We start from the raw sequence: 6,902 nt of genomic DNA on the forward strand, positions 1-6,902 counted from the left end.
CTCTTAGTGTTGTTCTTGGTACCACCACTAGTGTTCACTGTTGTTCTACTTAGCTGCAACTATACTATACAGCTTTAAACAGTCATTCATTTTCCCTTTTATTTGTAGGATGGTAGAGGAGGTTTGCAGGAGGTTTGTTATTATATTTGTGCAATACTCTGTCTTTTAACTGGGGGAAAACAATATGGTTTGGAGAGGTTGAAACAGAATAATCAGAAGTGGAAATACCAAAGTGTCATAACCAGAATCACAAGCAAGTCTCGCATTTAAGTTGGAAAATAAAATTAGAACAAATGAAAGGATAGATTGAAAAACGTGCATGATTTGACCCATGATTGTTTAGGCAGGTGAAATGACCAACCCAAAATGTCAAAGTCTTTTGGAGCCAAACCTTGTGTGCGTGTGCTTGTCGCTGCTGCTTGTCAGATACGATATCATTCGCCTGCAGCATGACAGAAAGACCCACCCTGGGACCCCTGCTGACCTCATCCAGAATGTGGATTGCATCATCCATTGTTGCATCTGCTCATGTATAATTCAACATTTAAATATATAGAGCAACAACTTAGGACAAATATTGTTTGAGATTTTGTGTTTAAATATATTTGGCCTTTTCATATCCCTGTTTAACTGACTTCCTCATAAGCTTCAGTTCCGAATACTTTGCACATAATAAGGAAACACACATAAATGCCGTTGTGTGCCACTGAGTATTGTCTCCATAAATACCAGCTACTTATTATCTGTTTTTACTGTAAGGTTTCACAATGGTTGGTGGAAATTTCATCCCGTTGAATTTCTCGCCTCATGAAATTCAGCCCGTCTCTCACGACACTAATGTTGATAGTGATGACGGACAAGTGTTCAGTGGGGACTGTTGCAAGATGATAATAATGTGCCTACAAACTGTAGATTGTGAAGTCAGTGGTCTTCCCCCTGCAGAGCTAAAGGGTGGGACACTGATAAGGATATTGATTCTGGGAAAATGATGCGGTGCGCTGAAGGCGGCAACTGATAATATTCAAGTTAAAAAAGGCAGGATCAAAGAAAGTGTTCATATATCTGAAAGAGTGAGTTAGGTCCTGTAAACCATACAGGAGCTGCTAGTTGTTTGCTTCTGTATACCTGAGTCAGAATTTATTCTACCGTTTATCTAAGCCTTCAAAATCACATAAGTTTCCCTAATTTGCAATGAAGTTTAGCATTAATTAGGTTTTTCTGGGAGGCGCAGTTAGCTTTGTAGTGAGTGTCTGCACCTAATGATCAGAGGCTGAAGTCCACGAATGAGGGTGGCCTTAGCTGGTTTAAATCCGACCTGTGGCTCCTTTCCTGCAGGTCATTCAACACTCTCTCTCCCTGATTTCTGACTCTATTTACTGTCCTGTCTCTCAAATAAAGGCACAAAAGCCCCATATAAATATTTTACAATTTACTAGTAATTTAAGGCTGATAGCACTCAAAAGAGCACTGAAAGACAGTTGTTTTGGTTCTAAATAGTACAGTATAAGGAGTCTGCAAACATAATATAAATATCATTTGCTTTGAGATAGATTTTACTGTCAGTTATGAAAAACACTATTTTTTTACACAAATGTTTAAAAAAAATCAGGGCCGAAAACTGATCCATGTGGAACACCTTTTCTTAGTGGTAAAAACTCTGATTGGGCATTTCTAGCTTTAACACACTTAAATTGAATACACAAAGCTTTACCTTGCCCATACTCAAAACTATTCTGTTATTGGGGGAACTGGCACATTGAGTTCCTGCTGTATCTCTCTCTCTCTCTCTCTCTCTCTCTCGCTCTCTCTCTCTCTCTCTCTCTCTCTCTCACTCTGTGCTTTCACATCATATTACTGCATGTCACTATCTGTAAATCTCAGTCACTAACCATATATTTTCCTGGGAGCTCCTGACCTCTCATGTCTTGTAGGTTCCCCTGGATTGTTGGAGGGCATGGCCTGTTGCTATGGACGGCATGTTTTTCTTGAGTGTGAAAAAAACCCAGTTTGGGTTAGGTTCACTTCCACCCTTGCAGGTGTACGCTGTGGTTGTGTGGCACTGTTTGCGTCTGCAGCTGCAAAATCATGGTTTCCTTGAAGGGAACTTCCTGAGGCCAAAAATTATATTTGAGTCACAAAGAAGTCAGTTTTTCATGCTCACCATAAACCACACAAGTGCATTTTTTCTGCACAGAATAAGTTACTCTTTAGCCAATGAAAATCTGCTGTGAAGAGAAGACATTTTCACACATTAGTTCCTCACTGCATTGTGATTTTGTGAAACAAAAAGGCCGGTGTGTGGGGGTTGATCTACTTGCACTTCCTCTCTCAGAGCAACAGAAAAAAGCCTAAAAATACACACAGTATTTCAATGAACAGCGCACCTGCAATTGAAAGTACAAAACATATTTTTCATCCATCCATCCATCCATTTTCTTCCGCTTATCTGAGGTCTTTGCCTTCAGGCTCAGCTCCCTCTTCGCCACAATGGTCCGGCACAACGCCTGCATTATTGCTGACGCCGAGCCAATCCGTCTGTCAATCTAACGCTCCATCCAACCCTCACTCGTGAACAACACCCCGAGATACTTGAACTCCTCCACTTGGGGCAAGGACTCAGTCCCCACCCGGAGAGAGCAATCCACCATTTTCTGGCAGAGAACCATGGCCTCAGACTTGGAGGTGCTAACCCTCATCCCCGCCGCTTCGCACTCGACTGCAAACCGCCCCAATGCCTGCTGGATGTCCCAGTTTGAGGAAGCCAACAAAACCACGTCATCTGCAAAAAGCAGAGACGAGATTTTGAGGTCCCCAAACTGGAAACCCTTCTCCCTCCGGCTGCTCCTTGAGATCCTGTCCATGAAGATCACAAACAGGACCGGTGACAAGGGGCAACCCTGGAGGAGGCCAACACGCACTGGGAACATGTCTGACTTTGTGCCGAGGATGCGGACACAGCTCTCACTCATACAGGGACCGGATGGCTCGTACCAACGGCCCCGGGGCCCCATATTCCCGCAGTACCCCCCCACATGATCCCCCGAGGGACACAGTCAAAAGCCTTCTCCAAATCCACAAAACACATGTAGACTGGATGACCAAATTCCCATGCTCCCCCAAGAAGCCCTGCAAGGGTAGAGAGCCGGTCCACTGTCCCACAGCAAGACGGAATCCACATTGTTCCTCCTGTATCCGAGGTTCGACAATTGGCCGGAGCCTCCTTTCCAGCATCCTAGAGTAAGCTTTCTCCTTAACCTTTTTCTTGGGAGTCATGTTGTTGACAATATCCTGTGCATGAATACGTATACAGAATAATGTATCATTAACTGGCTTATAAAGTCAGATCCTACAACACAGGGCTTTCTCCATAACAGATAAACAAGTCCAGCTGGGGTTGACGTGAGACGCTCGCTGGCTTTACACAAAGAAAGAACCTGAGTTTACATCCTGCAAACCCTGATCTTATAATTACCTTTACTTTGGCAACCAACAGATCATAGTTTTATAGGACACAAAACAGTGTTTTAATGGGATTTAGCGGCATTACGGGAAAATGAGGACATTTCTTTCCCATACAGTCATGAGCTCCTCTCGATGAGATTTATTAGCCGCAGTGAAGTCATTATAACATTATAGCTGCATTAATTTGGGTTAAATAACTGTAGAAAGCACAACATCAAAACTGTTGACTTCCCTGTGATTTATGTGAAATAATCTGTGGGTTTATGACATGTGTCTGAGATTGAAAAAAGAGTGGCACATGCTAACATGCTCAATGTGACAACATGCTAATGCTTATAGCGAGCGGCAACCTCTGGCCTTCAAAAATTAAGCCAAGGCGGAAGTTAAAAATCCTGCAGATTGTTGAGTGTCCGCTTGAGGCTGTCTGCAGGAACACAGAGAGTCACTTAAACACAACAGGCAAAAAAAGTAATTTTCACAGCATAAATAAACGTGTTTACAGCCTGGTACAAAAAATGAAACAAGTCTGATTAGTTATTGTCATCACTGGGACACACTGTACGAGGGATTAATTTTTTGTGAACGGCTCCATTTTATCCATAGTTACCAAGCTGACATGACTGACAGGTGGGCGCGACGTAATGGTTCATCAAGAGGCTTAATACCCGCCTCAACTCCAACTCTCAGCCTGTCCTTGACTAAAAGTTAATCTGGAAAAAGGTTTGCTGTTTTCTTAATAAATATTGTATTACTAACGAAGTGAAAGAAGTATCCTTCAAGATTTTACACAGAATCTATCCTGCCAAAGAAGTGTTAGAAAGATTTAAACTCAACATAGATTACTCTTGTGTTTTTTTGCAATTCGGTGAAGGAAACTATATTCCATTTATTTTTTCACTGTGAACATTCAAGCTTATTTTGGAGAACAACTGAACGACTATATAAATAGAAAAGCTGGAACTAATGTACAGATAAAGGTATTTGATGTTATGTTATATTTTGATTCAAATGGTTTGTCTGTTAAAGTCAACTATGTATTTCAACTCCTTATTATCCTTGGAAAATTTCACATTCACAAATCAAAATGGACTACCTCGAAACCCTGCTTTCATCATTTTCTTATTGAACTGAAACAGTAGGCTACTGCACCTCAATTGAATATGTTCAAAACAACAAAGCTGCAAAGACGTTTTGTATGTTGAAAGAAATTAACTTTGTTTGAACAAAAAACAACATCGGACTTCCTGCTGGCTTTTTCAACGTTTATGTATCTATACATTGTATATGGAATGTTTATAACTATAATATAACTGTTAGTTATACCTCCGATGTAAAAAAAAAAAGAGTACAATTAAGGAAAAAAATGGCTTGAAGTGACACACATGCTAACATGTTTGTAATGACAACACGCTAACATGTTTGTAGTGACAACACACTAACATGCGCAACGTAACAACATGCTAACATGTTTGTAGTGACAACATGCTAACATGTTTATAGTGACAACATGCTAACATGCTCAAAGTAACAACATGCTAACATGCTCAAAGTAACAACATGTTAACATGCTCAAAGTAACAACATGCTAACATGCTCAAAGTAACAACATGCTAACATGCTCAAAGTAACAACATGCTAACATGCTCAAAGTAACAACATGTTAACATGCTCAAAGTAACAACATGCTAACATGCTCAAAGTAACAACATGCTAACATGCTCAAAGTAACAACATGCTAACATGCTCAAAGTAACAACATGCTAACATGCTCAAAGTAACAACATGCTAACATGTTTATAGTAACAACATGCTAACATGCGCAAAGTAACAACATGCTAACATGCTCAAAGTAACAACATGCTAACATGTTTATAGTGACAACATGCTAACATGCTCAACGTAACAACATGCTAACATGCTCAAAGTAACAACATGCTAACATGCTCAAAGTAACAACATGCTAACATGCTCAAAGTAACAACATGCTAACATGCTCAAAGTAACAACATGCTAACATGTTTATAGTAACAACATGCTAACATGCGCAAAGTAACAACATGCTAACATGTTTATAGTGACAACATGCTAACATAATTAAAGTGACACATTTTATCTCTAAAGTAAGAGTTCATAATGATGTGCTGGACTGCATTCATTCAGAGAAGGTCATTAGCTAATAGAATAAATCTGAGAGGGAAGTCAGAACCTTCACTTAACATCCTCCTAGATGATAAAAGTTAACACAATGTAATATCTTATCTAACATCTTTTGTCCTTAGCGTAAACCTGTTGTATACGGCACTGAGCCAAACTCTAAATCTGATAAAACATTAACATTCTTGATATTTATCAATCAGTTAATCTTTATGTGTATAGCACCAATTCATTACAAATGTTATCTCAAGACAGTTTTACAAAAGGTGCAGGTCTATACCTTAATCTTTATTGTGTTATACAAAGAACCAACACTAATCCACCATGAGCACAGCACTCAGCATCATTTAGCAAAGTTACAGTGGCAATGAAAGCTTCCTTTTAACAGGCAGAAACCTCCAGCATACCCACAACAACAAAAACAACAATGAATAAAACAGATTTATATTTACAATGACAGACACAATGGTAAAAGAATGTGTAGAATTATCAGTAACAACAAAGTATGATAATATAATGATCGACAACTATAATGACAATGACATGGGGAGCTGTGAGATTCAAATGAACATGTATAATAACGACAAGGCCCATATTAATAGTTAAAGCAGTTGAAGTCGGGGGGGGGGGGGGGGGGGGTTATATAAACCAAACAGAGGGAATGGTTATAGTAACTGAAATGGTACATGAATTTGTGAACAAAGAAGGCATTTACACAAGTAAGAGGGAAGTATGTTGGTACATAAGGTGTTTCCTCATTATTTCAGAACAGCTCTTTGTGCTGCAGGCTCTTGGGTCTCTGCATGCACTTTGTATAGTGTCTCTTAGAAGAAGTAAAAAAAAAAAAAAGAAGGTCCAACCAAGTCAAGAACATGCTCCTCCTTCCATCATTACTATTTTCTCAGAGGAAACATTTCCTGTACTGTTTTCACACAGTTGGACTGTTATTATTACAGTGAGATGAGTACATTATAGTGCTGAAATGTGTTAGCTTGCTGTGCTGAGAGTTAACAATTGAACCCAATAACACAGAATAAGACAGTATCACCTGTTACTTAACACCAGCCAGGACCTTAGCAGAGTGTCAGGTAATGATTTAACAAGAAAAGAGAGACAATTGAATCTGCCTACTGTCTCCATGGTGCCTTTGCATTCTTGGGCCGTTACTGTATAACCCCACAACAACCGCTTGGTTTAAAAATGCTGTTGAACTTTCAGAACTTTAAATCCTGAGCTGTGATACCACACTTTGTAAAGGACCATCAATTCCCATCATGTCCACTGTT

Source organism: Labrus bergylta, chromosome 4, assembly GCF_963930695.1.
Source record: "Labrus bergylta chromosome 4, fLabBer1.1, whole genome shotgun sequence".
In the NCBI taxonomy this organism is placed as follows: Eukaryota; Metazoa; Chordata; class Actinopteri; order Labriformes; family Labridae; genus Labrus; species Labrus bergylta.